This window comes from Ursus arctos, unplaced genomic scaffold, assembly GCF_023065955.2.
Source record: "Ursus arctos isolate Adak ecotype North America unplaced genomic scaffold, UrsArc2.0 scaffold_6, whole genome shotgun sequence".
Taxonomy (NCBI): domain Eukaryota; kingdom Metazoa; phylum Chordata; class Mammalia; order Carnivora; family Ursidae; genus Ursus; species Ursus arctos.
The window spans coordinates 9,213,464-9,235,732 of record NW_026623078.1 but is presented as its reverse complement, the minus strand read 5'-3'; the positions used below and the strand labels follow the sequence as shown (position 1 = coordinate 9,235,732).

Genomic DNA, 22,269 nt, shown 5'->3' with positions numbered 1-22,269 from the left:
ATGTTTAAAGTGGTGAATGGGAAAAATCTGCATCCAAGAATACTCTATCCATCAAGGCTATCATTCAGAATAGAAGGAAACAAAGAGTTTCCCAGATAAGCAAAACTAAAGGAGTTTGTGACCACTAAAGCAGCCCTGTAAGAAATATCATAGGGAACTCTCTAAATGGAAAGGAAAGACCAAAAGTGACAGTAAAAAGATAGGAAACACAAAAGCAGTAAAAATGAATATTTCTGTAAAAAAAATCAGTCAAGGAAAAAAGGGATATAAGATATAATAACATACACCTACAATGTGGGGAGGAGAGGAGAAAAAAATGGGTTCAAACTTAACTACCATCAACTTAATATAGACTGCTATATGCAGAAGAGGTTATATACAAACCTAATGATAACTGTATATCAAAAACCACAAAGAGACATGCAAAAAATAAAATTAAAAAAAAAAAAGAAATCCAAACATATCACTAAAGAAAAACAGGAAAACATGAAAGAGAGAAAGACAAGAAAGGATCAGAGAAAATCTACAGAAACAACCAAAAAACAAGTAATCAAATGGTAATAAATACATTTATCAATGATTACTTTGAATGTAAATGGACTCAAAGCTCCAATCAAAAGACATAGGATGACAGAATGGATAAAACAAAACACATCTACGTTACCTACAAGAGACTCATTTTAAACCTACAGCCACTTGCAGATTGAAAGTGAGAAGGGGATGGAGAAACATCTATCATGCAAATGGATGTCAAAAGAAAGCCAGAGTAGCAATACTTATATCAGACAAACTAGACTTTAAAACAAAGGTTGTAATAAGAGACAAAGAAGGATGCTATATAATAATAAAGAGGACAATCCAACAAGAAGATATAACAATATTTATACACCCAGCTTGGGACCACCTTTCAAATACATAAAACTGTCAATAACAAGCATAAAGGAACCAATCAATAATAATACAATAATAGTAGGAGACTTTCACATTGCATGCACATCAATGGACAGATCCACTAAACAGAACATCAACAAGGAAGCAATGACTTTGAATGATTCACTAGAACAGATGTATTTAACAGTTATACTCAGAACATTCTATCTTAAAACAGCAGAATATACATTCTTCTTGATTGCACACTGAACATTATCCAGAATAGATCACATATTAGTCCACAAAACCTGCCTCAACAAAAAAAGAAGATTGAAGTCATACCATGCATCTTTTCTGACCACATGGCTATGACACAGGAAGTGAACCACAAGAAAAAATTTGGAGAGACCACAAATACATGGAGGGTAAATAACATGCTACTAAACAATGCATGGGTCAATCAGGAAATAAAGAAGAAATAAAAAAGTACATGGAAAAAATGAAAACCAGTGGTCCAAAATCTCTGCGATGAAGCAAAAACTGTTTATAACAGTACAGACCTACTTCAAGAAACAAGAAAAATCTCAAATAAACAACTTAACCTTGCACCTAAAGGACCTAAAAAAAGAACAATAAACAAAGCCTAAAACCAGCAGAAGGAAGGAAATAATGAAGAATAGAGCAGAAAAAAATGATACAGAAACTAAAAAAAAAAAAAGCAATAGAACAATGAAACCAGGAGCTGATTCTTTGAAAAAGTCAATAAAATTGATAAACTTCTAGCCAGACTTACCAAGAAAAAAAGAGAAAGGACTCAAATGAAGTTGCAAACAAGAGAGAAGAAATAAAGCTAGTACCATAGAAATACAATCATAAGAGAATATTATGAGAAACAATATGCCAACAAATTGGACAACCTAGAAGGAATGGATAAATTCCTAGAAATATATAAACTACCAACACTGAAAAAGAAGAAATAGAAAATTTGAACAAGCTGATAACCAGCAAATAAATTGAGTCAGTAATTAAAAAAAAAAAATCTCCCAACAAATAAAAGTGCAGGACCAGATGGCTTTACAGATAAATTCTACCAAACTTTTAAAAAGGAATTAATACCCATTCTTCTTGAATTATTTTAAAAAATAGAAAAAGAAGGAAAACTTCCAAATTCATTCTATGAGGCCAGTATTACCCTGATACTGAAACCATATAAAGACACCACTAAAAAAGAGAACTACCAGCTAATATTCCTGATGAACATAGATGTAAACATTCTCAACACAACTTCTTTCTAGATACATCCCCTGAGGCAAGGGAAACAAAAGCAAAAACAAACTATTGCAACTACATCAAAATAGAAAGCTTCTTCCCAGTGAAGGAAACAATCAACAAAACTAAAAGACAACCTACTGAATGGGAGAAGATATTTGCAAATGACGTATCTGATAAAGGGTTATTATCCGAAATATATCCGAGATCAGCCTGACACGTAGAGGAACTTATACAGCTCAACACCCCCCAAAAAATAATCCAATTAAAAAATGAGCAGAACACATGAACAGACATTTCTCCAAAGAAGATATCCAGATGGCCTACGGACACATCAAAAGATGCTCATCATTAGTTATCATCAGGGAAATGCAAATCAAAACCACAACGAGATATCACTTCATACCTGTCAGAATGGTTAAAATCAACAACACAAGAAAGGGCAGGTGTTGGTCAGGTTGTGGAGAAAAAGGAACCCTCATACACTTTGTTGGGAATGCAAACTGGTACAGCAACTGTGGAAAACAGTATGAAGTTTCCTCAAAAGGTTAAAAATAGAACTACCGTACTATCCAGCAATTCCACTACTGGATATTTACCCAAAAAAATACAAGAACATTAATTCAAAAGTATGCATGCACCTCTATGTTTATAGCAGCATTATTTACAGTAGGCAAGATAAGGAAGCAGCCCAAGTGCTCACTGACTGATGAATGGATAAAGAATAGATGTATGTGTATATATGTGTGTGTGTATACTATACCAGAGGAAAGATGGGTGGGGGATGGGTGAAATAGGTGATGAAGATTAAGGCGTGCACTTGTCATGAGAAGCACAGGCTGATACATGGAAGTGTTGAATCACTATATTGTGTACGTGAAACTAATATTACACTGTATGTTAACTAACTGGAAGTAAAATAAAAACAAAAAAGAAGACCCTAGGTTCTGAAACCAAAAATCATGTACTAATGTAATCAAAGATGCCATCTGAATCTGAGTTTTTGCTCCCATGTTTAATTTATTCTGTCACATAAGGTTTATTTTTTCTTTCTGTTTCTCCTAATTTAATTATTTTTATGATTATGAAACCTCTGTAATATTTTTTAAATTTTATATCTAATAAACATACAATATGTTCCCATTTATAATTGAGATTGTTGGACATGAATTCATATGTACTTATCATTGTATACGGAAACTTGGCAATGTGACACTAGTAGAATTAACAGAAAAATGTGATAGTTCTTGTTTATTATATTTAAAATTTACTGCTGATTGGTCTAGTTACATACACAGTGAAATAAAACTCCATATATAAACTATGTTTCAAATATTTAAGAATGTTTTGTGATCTCATTTATAGAACCTACAGTATTCTTTTAGAAACTTCTGGCAGAGACAGTGAAGGTGCCCAATGGTCCTGCATGGAGATCAGCCTGACACGTAGAGGAAGGTGGCCCTGCTCCTAATCTCACCTTTTATCTGACTTGACTCATTTTGGTATTAGATATAATTAGCTTCATAGGTTTTGGGATTTTTGCTTTTGTTATTACAATAAACCAATGTACACTTAGCATTTGTTCTGTTTTGTTCTATCAAACTCTTTTTGTCTTGTTTTTGTAGAAATGAAACTACTGTTCCATCAAATGTTGAATCCCCAGGATACGATTATTTATAGGAAAAAAAAAGAAAGAAAATAAGGACTCTTATTCCATGTTCCCAAATACTCTGCAGATACCCAGCATGTTGGGAGTAGGCAAGCCAGTTGACATAAGCTTAAAACACTGTCCAAAAACACTATCATTGTCCAATGTTGAAAATGCTTAAGCTCCTCTACAATTGTCCAAAGATCAAATGCCCCCCACAAACTATCTATCATTTTCTACCTTTTCCCTACAATGAGTAGGGCCATTCACCATCATCCCAGGACCTGTAGACAACTGTCTTCAGGGACAGAGCACATTTTGCCTTTATTAGGAGTCCCCAGAGACCTAACAGGGATGAAGTTTCACTCTTCCTGGAGGCAGTGGGAGCAGGGTCAAAGGGCCAGCTCAGAAACCAAGGCCTACTGCTTAGAAGCTTATGACCTTGGCAAGTGCTTAGCCTATCTACACCTCAGTCTTCTCATTTGTAAAGAGGAATACCAATAAGGTTGTTTAAGAATTTCATTAGATAAAGCATGTAAAGCATTTAGGGCACTAAGTATTCAATAAATTATTTGATAAATTACTCAATTTATTGGATAAGCACTCAATAAATGCTAGCCATAAATCTAATTATTACTAACATTAAAATTATCTATTGCCATATTCTTTATATGCTGCCTACTATATTTACAATTTGAATTCGTGATTTATAGTTTTTTCTTCTCCCAGGCTTTAACAAACGGAAGGCAATGCCATACAATATATCTAAATGCCCAGTCAATTTTACAGAACTGATCAGTTGCAAACCAAATGAATATGTTCTGGAGAGAAATGTATAGGTGTAAGATGGTAATGATTCTGTAAAAAGAAAATAATTTATAATCTCAGAGTAGAAAAGGTTTTTCTAACCCTGCCTCACAATCTACAAGCCATAACTGAAAAAAAAAAAATTAATAAATTCTACTAAATCAAATAAAAATTTTTGCATGGTATAAGACACCAAAGAAAAATCAAAAGATACTTGATAAACTGGGAAAAGTACATTTGCAATTCAATCACAAAACACTAATGTCCTTGATATATGCTTTATTACAGAAAAGACCAACAAGTCAATGAGGGGAAAAAAAAGGAAAGGGAGATGAAACAAAGAATTCAAAAACCAAAAAATACAAATGTGTCTTACACTGAAGGATTTCCAGCTCAATCACAATAGGGAAATTCTGTTTAAACTACCTCAAAATACTGTCTCTTGCCCATCAGATTTGGAGTGTCTGAAGTTTGATGATGTATTCTGTTGAAGGCACTTTTGAGCGTTGTTGGTGGGCTGGATATTTGTATAACCCCTGTGGAAGGAAATCTGGCACTATATATTAATTGCAAATACATATTCCTCTGTCCCAGTAATCCTACTTCTCTGTACTTAACCCACATATATGTGCAAGAATAAAAATTGACATACTTACAAATTTATTCTTTCAGCATTTTAAATAAGCAGAAAATTAAAAATTATTCTGTGTCCATGAATAAGGCACTGTGTAAACAAATTGTGATCAAGCCACATAATAGTAAAATTATCATGTAGCTGTTAAAAAGAAGAACATCTCTACTTAGTAATATGGAAGGCATTCGAAATACGTAGAGTGGAAAAAAGCCAAGTTTTCTAGAGGGTGTATGGTATCTCATCACTTGTTTAAAGTAATTGGAGGAAGACTATATATTATTAGTGTTTTTATATGCATAAAACTGCTCTGGATGGTTGCATGAGACACCAAGAACTCTGACCAGAGCGGTCTTGTCAGAGAACTTGCAGTGAATGAGGGTCAGCTGGGTTCTTGGTTCAGGTGTTAAGGCCAACGACCAATCTGAACAGTACAGATACGTGGGAGCTGGCGAACATTTTGAATATTGTTCCTGAACTTGGGGCGAGAGGCGCTGATGACAGAAAGGAACGAGAAAATCACCACCCCATAATCCTGGCCCAGAGGAGGGCACCCAGCTTGCAGTACTGAGCAGCTATGTGCCCCCAACTCCTGCACCATCTCCTCCCAGCTCAGCCTTGGTGAGTGCCTGCAGCCTGAACCGGCCTTGGTGGGAATATTTACACCACAGAAACAGCAAACACCACATATCAGGGCTCTTTCTTTTCTGAAAGCCGGTAGCTCAACATTTAGCAGCACGGCCCTGGAAAAAGCTATCACAGGTCTCCAGGCCTTCTGCTGAGCTAGGCTGCCTACTGCTGCAGAAATCCAATCTAAAGTATGAAAGGGATTCTACATATGCTGGTTGCAAAGTAGTGATGCTCTGCCGAGTGTAATCACAGGAGCTGAAGATACCAGTCAGCACCCAAACCACAAAACCCGGAAGGATAAAGACAGGAAAAAGGGTCCTGGTGCATGCAGAGTGGGGAGTTCTGGAGCCCATGGGACCTCTGTAATGACAGGATTGAGGGGAGTTTATATCCATCTGGCTTTAAAGTTACATTCAACAAAGACATGATTGCTGTGGTCACACCCAGAAACACAACAGTTTTACAAGATATGTCTGTCTGTCCCTAAATTTTATAGCATTGTGAACATTTCCTAGTGGACAACGTTTCTGAGTGTGTTGTCACTTCAGTGATTACCTTAGATTATTACATTTCTTCTTGAGAGAGGAGAAGCCTGAATCCCTTATAGACTGTCACTGAAAACAATTTGTAAATCATGAACCCAAGTCATCACCAGTAACTCCCATGGACAGCTGCTGCACCGTTACAAAGCTACCACACAGATATCCAGGTTCCATTGAAAAGGAAATTCAGTATCTTGAGAAAATTTGCTCTTTGAAAGCAGTAGTTATACTATTACACTAAAACTTCAAAGAAAATTGTAAGTTAGCCAGAGGGCAATGTATGGTGAGTGATTTTATTACTTTAGTATCAGGATGAAACAGAATTCAACTTTTACTGCTAACATTTAGGCCATATATACAAAATGAGGTGTTACTTTAAAGTAATTATCTGGATAATTTCAATCCAAATCTCCAGTAATTACATCTGGAATTACACAAAAACAATCTTTCAGAGCACTGATCTCCAAACTGAATTCTGAAATATGTTGATCGTATACTCCCAGTATATATAAAATTATTCATAAATTAAACATGTTCAATGCCATACTCATTGTACACATTATTAAAGATATGCAAAACATAACCACAAGTGGGTGCTTGTGTAAAATGCACACTCACACTCTAGGATAAGATTCTGCCTACATGCTGAAAGGGAGCCAGGAAATGCATTTTAACACCCTGGGTGGTTCTTACACCATGCTGTGAGAGGCAGTGTGGAGTTGGGTATTTATTATGTATCATGTTTGGCTCGTCCTCCACTGACTTTTTATTTTGTACTTATAATCATTTGTCTGAAGAACTATATCACTCAAATTTCTTACTACAAGAAGGGAAAATTTTAAAAGAATTTATTTCCCCCAATATTTATAATGTTTGTTACCTGTAATCTTTTCATTAGGAAAAAAGAAAAGAGAAAAGAACCTCTATGGAATATTTAAGCAAAAAATTGCTCTATTTTAGCCTTTGTAGCTAAAGAAAAAACTCATTTATTTTTTTTGGCTTTGTTTCCTGAAAATATAAGGTGTTTTATTAAAAATTTCTTAAAAACAAAAAATTTTCCAAATGCAAAACATTTATTCAAAACAGAAGAGACAAAAAGCCACCAAGTTTTAAATAAATAAAATGATTAAATGTCCCCTGGGAGATATAAAATATGCCTAAATCATCCAAAAGAGATTTTATATATGTTTAAATCATCTTGTATTAAGTTATATAATTCCAGATAATTTGTAAAATGAATGATTACTTAGTTTTGGCAAGTTGTGACATATTGTAATGTGTCCAATATCAGTATAAGCTCTTTTATTTGAATATATACATTTCATAAAACATGTTTAAGTCTCTGTTTCAACATCTACTTTTAAACTTCTAAGGTGTATATAGCCATATCCTTTGAAATGTTCAATTTCAAAAAAAAAAATCAATACTTGAACCTTTTATTAAATTGAGGAGAAATGAGTCTGAGAAAGTAAAAGGGAAATCTTAAATATTCTTTATACATTGAAAATATCTTTCACATGGTAAAAAATTATCAGCAAAAATAGTTGTTTTTCTCTCTGATGTCTCTGCTTAGTAAAGATAAATGGAAAGAGAAAGAAAAAAGAAAGAAAGGGTATTAGACCAAATATTCAAACATTTAAATAGGCTATTTAAATATTTAAAGAAACTAAGATCTTCCAAATAATTCCTTAAAAAACATTCTTCTAACTTTTAAGAAGATGAGAGGGTTTGTTTTATTTAATTAACTAGTTTTCTATAGAGAGACTACTAGTTTTAATTCTGATTTCTCTCTTAAAAGAACTGAACATTTTACTGGGCTCCGTGGAAACTCATTTTAATTTGGGAATTTTAAATATTAATGTATACAGTCTATAACACTTGAAATGATTATAATATCAAGTAGTTTGAATATAAGCTTTGACTTTATTGGTAATCTTTTCTAAGAAAACTACAAAATTCAGAGGTCATAAAAGAAAATTTTGATAAATTTGTCCATACAAGATGTAAGAATAAACCTCTGTATCACATAAAGAATATCAATTAAAAATAATTTCTGCTAAATTACAATGTGTTTATTATGTCTTTATGATAGCTATAGTATTTATTATATGCTATGTGCTAAGCAAATATTAAATTATTTAATCCTCACAAACAGAAGTATAACAATGTTAAAAGTGAAATAGGTTAAAGTTCATTCCTCATTAAGGACATTCACATTTTAAAAAACATATCAAAATTTGTAATCTATCAAGTTAGCAATGCTGTACATTAATATTACACAGTATTAAGGTAGAAAGAATACACTTGCTCATGTACATGTGTCACCATTTTGGAGGAAAATTTGACAATACCCATAAAATAGTTGCATGCATAGCTCTTTGATCCAGCAATTCCAAGTTCAGGAATTTGTAAGACTGATGTAATCACATGTATGGAGCAAAATAAATAAATGATGAAAACAATGAAAGGGAAAAAAAATCCACCTTTTGTGTCCCTCAGTAAGGAACTGGATAAGTAAATTGTGTATGCTCACAGAATTGAATTCTACAAGGGCACCTGGGTGGCTCAGTTTGTTAAGCATCTGCCTTCGACTCAGGTCATGAATCCAGAGTACTGGGATGGAGCCCTGTGTTGAGCTCCCTGCAGCCCGCTTCTCCCTCTCCCTCTGCCCCTCCCCGCCACTGTGCTCTCTTTCTCTTTCTCTCTCTCATTCACATAAATAAATAAAATCTTTAACAACCTGAAATTCTTTTTTTTTTTTTAAAGATTTTATTTATTTATTCGACAGAGATAGAGACAGCCAGCGAGAGAGGGAACACAAGCAGGGGGAGTGGGAGAGGAAGAAGCAGGCTCCCAGCAGAGGAGCCTGATGTGGGGCTCGATCCCATAACGCCGGGATCACGCCCTGAGCCGAAGGCAGACGCTTAACCGCTGTGCCACCCAGGCGCCCCAACAACCTGAAATTCTGTTATATCTATTGCTATGAAAAGATTTCTGGAGTACATTGGATTTTATACAGTACATAAAAACCAAAGTGCAGAACTGTGTGCTGTCAGGCCCAGAGGCCCAGGATCATGCTGGGCACCCAAGCATGGGCACAGACACTATGTGGCTTGGGCTTTATTCCTCTACGTAGGACCAATGTTCGAACATGGAAGGCACATTCATTTTTCATATCAACTCATGTACTGTTTGAAATTTCACAATTGACACGTGTGATAGTAATAAAAACAAAGCAGTAAGAATTGCTAAGATGCTGAGGGGTGTCTGCTCTGTGATAGTGTCCTACCTCCCCTTCACTGTGGTTGGACTCAGGTCATGGTTGTGCTATTTGACGAAGTTGACTGAACCAAGGGTGTATGCTTGATTCTACCTGATCCAAACAAATTCTCTCCTCCAAGGAATTTGTAATTGAGACTAAAAGAGAGCAACTGGTGAGTGTGAAAATTTTATTTAAATTGAGCTGTATAACTGGGAGAAAGCAGCCATATTATTTCCTGTGCATGGAAAGAAGCAAGCTAACTGGGAGGAAGGTGGAGGCAGAGAGAAAAAGTTAAGATACATGATGAGGGAGAAGGAGGGAGGGAGAGAGAAGGGAGAGAGGGAGGGAAGAAGGGAAAGAGAACCAGCATGTAGGATATAAGCAGGAAGCAGAGGCCAGGCACCTCGTTTTCTTGTTCTACTCCATGTGTCCAGTTCCTCAAACGTGACTCCCTTTCTTTTCTATGAGTTCCTTTTTACCCTTTTAACAAATTATTTTTCTGTTTAGACTAATGCAGGTGCATTTCTGTTCTTTGCAACCCATGTCCTGAAGATCAAAGTGAAAATATAGCAAATTTTAGATCCTGAGGACATTAAACATCTCTCTCTCTTTCTCTTCCTCTCTCCCTCTTTCATACACACACACACACGGAGCTATGATTAGATGTGGGACACTACCTAAGTGAGTTACCATAATATTCTGAATGTCACCCTAGGTTTTCCAGTGTTTTTTCACAGTGGAGTAATGGATGTAGCATGGATTCCAAAATCAGGTATGTGATGTCTGGCTAGTAAGTCCCTGGTCCTCAGTTTCCACACTTTTCACTGGGGGGGGGGGTAATCCAACTTGATACATTGCTATAAGAATCAAATATGACAAAGTGTATTTTAGTCTGGTCAATAGCATATGAATGTGTAAAATCGAATTAGTAATATGGCATTACCTGAGTACTGAGAGGCATAATGCATACATACGCATACACATGAATAAATACATCTGTTTTATTTATTACATATGTTAAATACAAGACAACAGGCTCAAAATGGAGTCACTTATGCTAAGCTCCATGTCACCAAATTGAGACTTAATTACAGTTTTGGTTGTGCCAGAAACGGAATCTTAAACCAGTTAGTCAGAAGTTGCCTGATCAGAGATTTGCAAATGACACTACAGATAAAGGACTGGTATCCAAGATCTACAAAGAACTTCTCAAACTCAATACACGAGAAACAAATAAACAAATCAAAAAATGGGCAGAAGATATGAACAGACACTTTTCCAATGAAGACATACAAATGGCTAACAGACACATGAAAAAATGTTCAAAATCATTAGCCATCAAGGAAATTCAAATCAAAACCACACTGAGATACCACCTTACGCCAGTTAGAATGGCAAAAATAGACAAGGCAAGAAACAACAATTGTTGGAGAGGATGTGGAGAAAGGGGATCCCTCCTACATTGTTGGTGGGAATGCAAGTTGGTACAGCCACTCTGGAAAACCGTGTGGAGGTCCCTTAAAAAGTTAAAAATTGAGCTACCCTATGATCCAGCCATTGCACTACTGGGTGTTTACCCCAAAGATACAGACGTAGTGAAGAGAAGGGCCATATGCACCCCAATGTTCATAGCAGCAATGTCCACAATAGCTAAATCGTGGAAGGAGCCGAGATGCCCTGCAACAGATGACTGGATTAAGAAGTTGTGGTCCATATATACAATGGAATATTACTCAGCAATCAGAAAGAATGAGTTCTCAACATTTGCTACAACATGGACGGCAATGGAGGAGATAATGCTTAGTGAAATAAGTCAAGCAGAGAAAGACAACTATCATATGATTTCTCTCATCTATGGAACATAAGAACTAGAATGATCAGTAGGGGAAGAAAGGGATAAAGAAAGGGGGGGTAATCAGAAGGGGGAATGAAACATGAGAGACTATGGACTATGAGAAACAAACTGAGGGCTACAGAGGGGAGGGGGGTGGGGGAATGGGATAGACCGGTGATGGGTAGTAAGGAGGGCACATATTGCATGGTGCACTGGGTGTTATACACAACTAATGAATCATCGAGCCTTACATCGAAAACCGGGGATGTACTGTATGGTGACTAACATAATATAATAAAAAATCATTATTAAAAAAAAAAAAAAAAGAAGTTGCCTGATCAGCAGTAATTAAACAAATCTGCCTGATAGACCTCTGGTACCCCCTAGAGGAAAGTTACCTTGCCATAACCAATACACACTTTCACCTAGTATAACTTTCTTGTTTCCACTCCTTTCTGCCTATAAGAGACTCATTATCTACATCTCCTCTGGGCTCCTTTCTCTCTGCTAGATTGGATGCTCCACAGTTTATGAGTCATTGAATAAAACCAGTAAGATCTTTAAAATTTATTCAGTTGAATTTTGTTTTTAACACATATAATTTAATTTATTATTTAAAAATATAAGTTAGAATACTATTTATTAATTTTGAAAGAGTTATCATTCCTAAACCTTTAAAGAAAGAAAATAGAATTGTTTTGGGTATAAACAGGGCTTTATCCCTGTAGAACCTACTTATATGAAGACAAGTTCAGGAGCTAGAATTTCTTGGTTATTACCAAATCTATCCAAATAAAACTTCAGAACTGTCGTGTTTGTCAACAGAAAAGAAACCCTATCTATAATAATTAACCTTTATTATTACTTTACAATTTTATTCGTGATTTCTACTGAAAGTGAACTCACTTGTGCATTATCAATAGTAATATGACAATGAATACTTCTCTTATTTTAAAATAACATATCAATATCCCTGATGAACATGGATGCAAAAATTCTCACCAAGATACTAGCCAGTAGGATCCAACAGTACTTTAAAGGATTATTCATCATGACAAAGTGGGATTTATTCCTGGGCTGCAAGATGGTTTAACATTCACAAATCAATCAAGGTGATACACTACATAAATAAAAGAAAGAACAAGTACCATATGATCCTCTCAATAGTTGCAGAAAAAGCAACTGACAAAGTACAGCATTCTTTCTTAAAACTCTTCACTGTATAAGGATAGAGGGAACATACCTCAATATCATGAGAGGCATATATGAAAAGCCCACAACGAATATCATTCTCAATGGGAGAAAACTGAGAGCTTTATCCCTAAGATCAGGAACACAGCAGGGATGTCGACTCCTACCACTGTTGTTCAACATAGTATTAGAAGTACTAATCTCAGCAATCAGACAACAAAATGAAATAAAAGGCATCCAAATAGGGAAAGAAGAAATGAAACTCTCACTCTTTGCAGATGACATGATACTCTATGTGGAAAACCCAAAAACTTCACCCCCAAATTGCTAGAACTCATACAGGTAGTCAGCAACATGGCAGGACATAAAATGCACAGAAATCAGTGGCATTCCTATAAACTAACAATGAAATGGAAGAAAGAGAAATTAAGGAGTTGATCCCATTTACAATTGTACCCAAAACCATAAGATACCTAAGAATAAACCTAACCAAAAAGGCAAAGGATCTTTCCTCAGAACTAACAGTAGAACACTCATGAAAGAAATTGAGGAAGACATAGAGAAATGGAAAAACATTCCATGCACATGGACTGGAAGAACAAATGTTAAAATAGCTATGCTCCCTGGAACAATCTATACATTCAGTGCGATACCTATAAAAATAACATCAACTTTTTTCATGGAGCTGGAACAAACAATCATAAAATTTGTATGGAAACAGAAAAGACCCTGAATAGCTAAAACAATGTTGAAAAAGAAAACCAAAACTGTTAGCATCACAATCCCGGACTTAAATCTCTATTACAAAGCTGTAATCATCAAGACAGCCTGGTACTGGCACAAAAACAGACACATAGACCAATGGAACAGAAGCCAGAAATGGACCTTCAAGTCTATGGTCAACTAATCTTTGACAAAGCAAGAAAGAATAGCCAATGGGGGGGGAAAAATCTCTTCAATAAATGGGGCTGGGAAAATTGGACAGTCACATGCAGAAGAATGAAACAAGACCATTCTCTTACACCATACACAAAGATAAACTCAAAATGGATGGAAGACCTCAATGTGAGACAGGAATCCATCAAAATCCTAGAGGAGAATACAGTCAGCAATCTCTTCAACCACTGCCACAGCAGCCTCTTGCTAGACCCATCTCCAAAGGCAAGTGAAATGAAAGCAAAAATGAGCTATTGGGACTTCATCAAGATAAAAAGTTTCTGCACAACAAATGAAACAGTCAAGAAAACCAAAAGACAACCACCAGAATAGGAGAAGATATTTGAAAATGTCTTATCAGATAAAGGGTTAGTATTCAAGATCTATAAAGAACTTATTCATCTCAACATCCAAAAAACAAATAATGCAGTCAAGAAATAGGCAGAAGACATGAAAAACATTTATCCAAAGAATATATGCAAATGGCCAAAAAACACATGAAAAAATGCTCCACACCACTGGGCATCAGAAAAACACAAATCAAAACCACAATGAGATGCCACCTTACACCAGTCAGAATGGCTTAAATTAACCACTCAGGAAATGACAGATGTTGGTGAGGATGAGAAGAAAGGGAAACCCTCTTCCACTTTTGGTGGGAATGCAAGCTGGTGCAGCCGCTCTGAAAACAGTATAGCAGTAACTCAATTTATATCTTTAGCCCAAAGATATAAATGTAGTGATCCAAAGGGGCACCGCACCAGATATTCATACCAGCAATGTCCACAATAGTTAAATTATGGAAAGAGCCCAGATGTCCATTGACAGTTGAATGGATAAAGAAGATGTGAGATATATATATTATAGATAGATAGATGATAGATAGATAGATAGATAGATAGATAGATAGATAGATAGATAGATGATAGATAGATAATGGAATACTACTCATCCATCAAAAAATGAAATTTTGCCATTTGCAACGATGTGGATGGAACTAGAGGGTGTTATGCTAAGTGAAATAAGTCAGTCAGAGAAAGAAAATTATCATATGATCTCACTGATATGTCAGATTTAAGAAACAAAACAGAGGGTTGTAGGGGAAGAGAGGAAAAAATTAAACAAGACAAAATCAGAGAGGGAGACAAACCATAAGAGACTGTTAAGCATAGGAAACAAATTGAGGGTTCCTTGAGGTGAGAGGGGTGGGAGGATGGGGCAACTGGGTGATGTACATTAAGGAGGGTGCATGATGAAATGAGCACTCAGTATTATATAAGACTGATGAATCACTGACCTCTAATTCTGAAACCAAAAATACATTGTATGTTCACTGAATTTAAATAAAAATAAATAAATAAAAACATTAATAAAAAAAGAATGAGTCAAACGTACTACAAATTCTAATTCTTTCATGAAGTAAAAAAAAAGTGTCAAGCAAGAAGTTTTATTACTTCTATTTTTAGTGAAAAGGTAATTTCTATAAACATGCCAATTAATATACTTTTAAATGGGGATTCATTTATCTAAATAATACACAAATAAACAAATAAATATATAAATAAAGGGCCAATTGCACATAGACAGCATGGAGGCTCTCAAGTCACTGCTGAATGGCATCAACAGTTGTTTTCATAAGTAAATTAGGTTTTGAATTGCTCTCTACCTGGATACAAAGTTCAAAAACAAATCCTGGGGGCGCCTGGGTGGCTAGGTAGTTAAGCGTCTGCCTTAGGTTCAGGTCATGATCCCAGGGTCCTGGGATCGAGCCCCTCATCGGGCTCCCTGCTCAGCAGGAAGCCTACTTCTCCCTCTCCCACTCCCTCTGTGTCTCTCTCTGTCCAATAAATAAATAAAATCTTTTAAAAAAATCCCGTAAGGACCACATTTTTAACTATTTCAAATGGCAAAGATTAAAAACAATCAGATAAATACAAAATTACTCCATTTCTTATTTCAGAAGTGTGAAGAACAGTACAGGATTTACCCAAAAACTAAAAAAGAAGGAAGGAAGGAAGGAAGGAAGGAAGGAAGGAAGGAAGGAAGGAAGGAAGGAAAGAGAAAGAAAGAAAGAAAGAAAGAAAGAAAGAAAGAAAGAAAGAAAGAAAGAAAGAAAGAAAGAAAGAAAGTCTGACTATAGAATGTATCATCATATTGTTATCTGAATTATAAACATAAATTAAGCCCAACATGTCTATATTTTATAATACGTCATTCATTTGTATTCTACATTATTTCCTTTACATTTTATTGCTTGCAAATCAGATATAATTTAAGTTTAGGTACTTAAGAAAAATATGAGCCCTTTAATTATTATACTTCTTGAGCTTAAAATAATTACTGCCTTGCTATATTCATAAGCAATTGCAGTACAACTATATATGGAAATGAGAAGAAGAAGCCTGTGAATTTTTCCTTCTGGAAATTTAAAACATTATGAAGAAAAGTCTTACCTGGAAATCCTACAACTCTTATGAAGCAGAAAAGCTTTCCTGGCAATTAGGAAAATGGAAATTGGTTTTAATTTTATCTTTGATATTATTTTATCCCATTTCAACAAGTATTTTTCAGATGTGCTAAAAATTATTTAACACAGTATTTTGAAAACATTAATTTGGTATGGCAGGTCTGAGATTTCCTGGGTGAATTCCTTAACTTGTCACTTTCCTTTAATAATAAGTGATCACCGCTGTTTGCAGACCATCAGAGCTACAATATAGTTGAGGGATGGGTTAGAAACTTTAAAAAAAGTTTTGAGGGAGAGTTCAATAAAAAATATTTAAAAAATTAAAATGTAGTCTATTAATTGGCAGAACTATATTTCTTATATTTACTAAAGAAGTTTGGAGGGAATGATTTTTTTTGGGAAGAAAAGCATTGCTTTGAGAAGAAAGGCGTCTTTAGAAGAGAAGGAGGGAATTTTGTGAGGAGAAGGGTTGTAGTAAATGGGGCTTGGAAAGCATGTCTGAGACCACAGCACACAACAGGAAGGAGGCAACCTTGCAGGTACAGGTTTGAAAGGAGTAAATGAGAGATCAATGCCCCATTTAACTTGCATGACCTCAGAGTCCAGTATCAGCACAACTTAGAGCCTACTGCTCAGTAAGGCTGCCCCAGAAAGACAACTTGGAAGGACAAAAACCTAGAGCCACGTTTCCTTCACCATTTAGAGAACTGCATGCAATGGAGAGCTCAAGCAAATTCAGATATAAACCCAGCAAAGAAATCTGCTAGTAACTCAGATGAAAGTACTTACTATGTGAGTGTCTGGCCCTGGATTAGGAGAGTAAAACATACCATCTCCTTGAATCCTGACATAAACAACACATTTGTTACCATCACTTGAAGTTAGAGACCTTTAATATTTAAGAAAAGTGGAATAAACCCTGTAAATAAGCAGGGAAATCAGAATTCTCTACCCATTCTCCCTTTACTTTTTATATATTTACAGTTATCTTAAAAGCAGAATGGTATCTACCTAAGAACAATTTTGTTTTTTTCTAGTTCAGTAGTTCTCAAACTTTATTTTGCATAAAAATTATCATAAACAAAATCATATATTCCTCACTTTCTATGTGATATAATTTGTTTTCATGAGCAATTTTGAGAACACTCAATTTTTGCCATTATGACTTTGGAGCACAACAGAAGCTTGTGTTTCCATCACCATGAGAAATAAGCCTGTGAATGCACTTGCAGCAAAATCATGAGGGGCTGAACTGTCATATTCCCTTTGGTACTGAAGAGATTTAAAATGTTTTTTGAGAGGGCATGAAATGTTTTCAGACAAAAAAACATGGTAGCAGATTTGAAAGGAAAAAAAGAAAGAAAGAGAAAAAGAAAAAGAAAAAGAAAATCACAATCAATCCAGAAGAAAGGAAAGCAGAATGCTATTTCTAAAAAATATGTGAGTATGATGGTAGGAACAAGAATGTGATGGAAAGCAGGACATTTCAGGAAATTACATTTCTATAGGGCTGAAAGTAAGTGCTCACTGACAGTATCCTAAATCAGGCACTTATCTTTTCATACTGGATTAACATAGTCACCCAAAGGGTCTTCTGCATATGGTTCTAATTTAGTCAAATGTCTACACACACCATCAGAGTTACTTTTTTAGAATATAATTCTGATCCTTTTACTCTGCTGCTTAGAATGCTCTGTTGCAACCTTACCTTCCTGGGACTAAATTATGCAATGTTCTGCCTGATCTCACCCTCTTTCCTCTCTCCCTCACAGCCATGTTTCAGTCATTCCTAACCATTTGAAGACACTCAATCATGCACTCTCTCTTATACCTCTAGCTTTTGAAGAAATGTGTCCCAGATGTGGAAGGGATAGGTTAGGTGGTAGGTCAACCCTATATTTAGAGAACAAGGAATAGCCTCCATTGGCATCTTAGATATAGTTTGTTCTCAGAAGAACCTGTGCTCTTCCAAGCTTAGAAGCTGTCTTCCTCTGCTGGAACATTGGTTATTCTCTACAGTATGTTTGTTCAGTGTTATCTTCCCTGGTAATTTATGAGCAACTTGAGAAAAAAAAGAAGACTATTTTTTAATTCATCTTAAGGTCCACAGAATTCAGTATCAGTTCATAGTAGGTGTACAATGTTTGATTAATTGAATTCAACTGAATGAAATTAAATACAGTTAGAAGAACAGTAAAAATCTTGTTTGTCTCAGAATCCTTTGCTCTACTATTAAATATTTAAAAGAAACATTTTTAACTGAATATTTTTATATTTTGTGAAAATCTATACCTTTATGTAAGTATTATAGTGATTTTAGAAGTAATAATTTCTATGTCTTAAATCAGTCTTTACGGCACTAAATTGAATTAACTAGGTCTCTGCTTGCCTTGATCAGTTTAGCTGTTCTCAGCCATTGTGGTATCTGGACCCACTATTCTCTTAAAACTTTTGAATTCCCTAAAAAGCTTATGTTTCTGTGGCTTATATCTTTAATATTTATCATATTTGGTATTTAAAACAAAATTTTAAAATATAGATGTACTTATTCATTTAAACTAACAATAATAAATTCACTATATATTAATGTAATATATTTATACAAGAAATTTCCCAAATAGAAATAAGCATTTAGTGATATGAGTGGCAGTTTTTCATATTTACAGCCTCCTTACTGATAGGCTTAATGGAAGACAGCTGGATTCTCATATATGTTTCTTCATTCAATCTGTTGTGTCATGTTTTTATTGAAGAATATGAAAAAAATTTGTCTTCACATATACATATAGTTCGAAAAAATCAAACATTGGTAGACCACTTGATCCCTATGAACTCTTAGACAACACTTTGAGAATTTGTGCCACTAATTTGTTCCTTGGAAGAAGAGCTCTAGGGGCACCTGGGTGGCTCAGTCAGTTAAGCATCTGCCTTTGGCTCAGGTCATAATCCCAGAGTCCTGGGATCCAGCTGTGCCTTGGGCTCCCTGCTCACTGGGGAGCCTGCTTCTCCCTCTCCTCTGCCATGTCCCCTGTTTGTCTTCTCTCTCTCTCTTTCTCTGTCTCTATCAAATAAATAAATAAAATCTTTTTAAAAAGGTAGAAAAAGAGGAGCTATATTGCACTTTGTTTAAAATGTGACCCCTGACTTCTGATCCTGACAAGAAGACATACTCATTTCTTTCCTCTCCTTCCTGCTAAGTTGCAACTATGAGCTCTGGAAATGGACCTAAGACTCCTCTCCCCAACCCAGGTTTATGGAGGCAGCTGGAAGGGAATACCAAGAAGGATTTAGATATAAGTGCCCAACTCTAGAAGCCTTTTTGACCCTGTGGGCCTGAGGATCGCATCCTGCACCCAGAGAAAATAAGGAAGCCAGTGGCAATGGCAGAGGAGATCCAACCACAACAAGCACCCATCCATAAAAGCCCACTGAGGCAATCAATCTCAGACTCCCCCTCCCTCACAGATAGATACCTGAGGTCAGCCCACAGAAACCTCTTCTGTCCCCTCAGGAAACACTAGCAGAGTCCACTAAAAGCACCAACACCACCACACAAATAAAAAAGACTAAAATGACATTGCAAAGAATCTGAAAATTAAACTACCATTGTAACCAAAGCCCACAAAAATACTTCAAGATCCGTGTGCTAAACCTAAAGAGAATAACAGTCTATGAAAATAAAATATTGAAATAGTACCCAGAAACACCTAAAATAATAATTAAGTGTATAGGTTATGATAGAAAATCACCCATTATACTAAAAATCAAGAAAATCACAACTTGAAATGAAAAAAGATTCAATCAACAACAACTCAACAAATCAGTTGGTGGGGATAATCTGAAGGTTTTAAAAGCAGTCATCACAAAAAGTTTCAACAGTCACAGATTCTCTTGAAACAAATGAAAAGACTATGTGTTACCAAAGAAATAGAAATTATAAAAAAGAATCAAATGGAAATTATAGAACAAAAATACAATAACAAGTAAAAACAAAAACAAAACAAAAATCTCAACATACAGGCTCAACAGAAAAATGGAGGCAACAGAGGAAAGAACTAATGAACTTGAAGATGAACAATGGATATTAGCCGATATAAACAATAGATGAAGGAAAAGTGCATGGAGTGTCATGGCCCTGTGAGATAATAATAAAAGATCCAACACTCATATTAACGCAGTATCAAAGAGAAAGAGAAAGAAAGGGGAATGAATGTACATTAGAAGTAACAATGGCTGAACGTCCCAAATTTTCTGAAAGACAAAAATAATTTGAAGATGATTGAACCCAAATCAGATAAATCCAAAGGAATCCACATTAAGAGCCATCATTATTCTTTTAAAAACTACAAAGAACAATGCCTGAAAGTGGCCAGAGAGAAATGACACATTACCTTCATGAGAATACAAATTTGAATAAAAGCTGATTTCTCATCAGAAACCATAAAGGCCAAAAGGAAGTGACACAACATTTTTCAAGTGCAGAAAGAAAAAAATGGTCACGTGTGATATTCTCACAAACAGGAAACCTAAGATATTTGCATTGACATGACTTTACAGATAAAGGGCTGATGTTCAAGATCTATAAACTAATAACTAATAACTCAGTCAAAAAATGGGCAGAAGACATGAATAGACACTTCTCCAAAAAAGACATACAAATGGCTAACAGACACATGAAAAAATGCTCAACATCACTGGCCATCAGGGAAATACAAATCAAAACCACAATAAGATACCACCTCACACCAGTCAGAATGGCTACAATTAACAAGACAGGAAATAACAAATGTTCATGGGAATGTGGAGAAAGGGACCCTCTTACACTGTTGGTGGGAATGCAAGCTGGTACAGCCACTCTGGAAAACAGTATGGAGGTTCCTAAAGATGTTAAGAATAGAGCTACCCTATGACCTGAAATTGCACTACTAGGCATTTACCCCAAAGATATAGATGTAGTAAAAAGAAGAGGCATGTGCACCCCAATGTTCATTGCAACATTTTCCAGAATAGCCAAACTGTGGAAGGAGATGCAATGCCCTTCAACAGATGAATGGATAAAAAAGATGTGGTCCATATATACAATGGAATATTACTCAGCCATCAGAAAGGATGAATACCCACCATTTGCACTGGCATGCTTGGAACTGGAGGGGATTATGCTAAGTGAAGTAAGTCAAGCAGGGAAAGAAAATTAGCATATGGTTTCAGTTATATGTGAAACATAAGGAATAGCATGGAGGACATTAGAAGAAAGAAGGGAAAAATGAAGGGGGGAAAATGAGAGGGGAGAAGAACTATGAGAGACTATGGACTCTGGGAAACAAACTGAGGGTTTCAGAAGGGAGGGTGGTGGGGGGATGGGTTGTCTGGTGATGGGTATTAAGGAGGGCACCTATTGCATGGAGCACTGGGTGTTGTATGCAAACAATGAATCATGGAACACCACATCAAAAACTAATGATGTACTATATGGTGACTAACATAACATTACAATAAAAAACAAAACAAAACAAAATGAAAATAAAACAAAAACAAAAACATACCAAATCAAAAAACAACAACAAAAGAAGGAAACCTAAGAGAGCTTCTCACAGCATCCTTTAGTTTCATTAAATGATGATTTTCAAAATAGAAAAGAAATGATAAAAGAAGAAATTTGGGAGCATTAGGATGAGCAGAAATATGGGTACATTCAATAGACCTCCTTTTTGTGAGTTTAAAAATGGAATTTGATAATTGAAACAAAAATTACAACACCACATGGTACTCGACACAATAAAATTTAAAAGTAAACAGACCTAAATAGAAACAATATTTCCATATTTCAGGTGAAGTGGTAAATGCTGATACCAGATGATTGTGATAATTCATAAATATGTATATAATAATGCTCAAAGCAACCATATGAAAATTATACAAATGAGAACTACGCTATGAAAACTATACAAACTATAACTCAAAAACACTGTAAATAACTAATGATGAAATAAAAAAAATTTAAAAAGCAAAAACCCATGATAAGAAAGCAGGAGAATAGAAATGGGAGAATTTGGTCCAAAGCAAACAAAAAGGAAACAAATAATAAAATAGCAGATTTAAGGGAAAACAAAAATAGTGATAATATAATGTTGTTGAAGATAAACAGAAATACACATTGCTTGTGAGAATGTAAAATGATACAG

The 22,269-nt window shown here is 35.3% G+C and overlaps 2 long non-coding RNA genes across 4 annotated transcripts in view; one reads left to right on the top strand and one right to left on the bottom strand.

Annotated features, from left to right (window-relative positions):
- LOC123001984 (uncharacterized) overlaps window positions 1-3,703 on the top strand; it is a 47,833-nt gene extending 44,130 nt beyond the window's left edge. For both annotated transcript variants that reach the window (XR_007188088.2, XR_006411414.3), the window contains exon 5: window positions 3,505-3,703. This is a non-coding gene — a long non-coding RNA (uncharacterized LOC123001984). The remainder of the gene's footprint in view (window positions 1-3,504) is intronic.
- LOC130542912 (uncharacterized) overlaps window positions 1-22,269 on the bottom strand; it is a 125,038-nt gene that overhangs the window by 24,300 nt on the left and 78,469 nt on the right. The gene's annotated exons all lie outside the window — the stretch shown is intronic.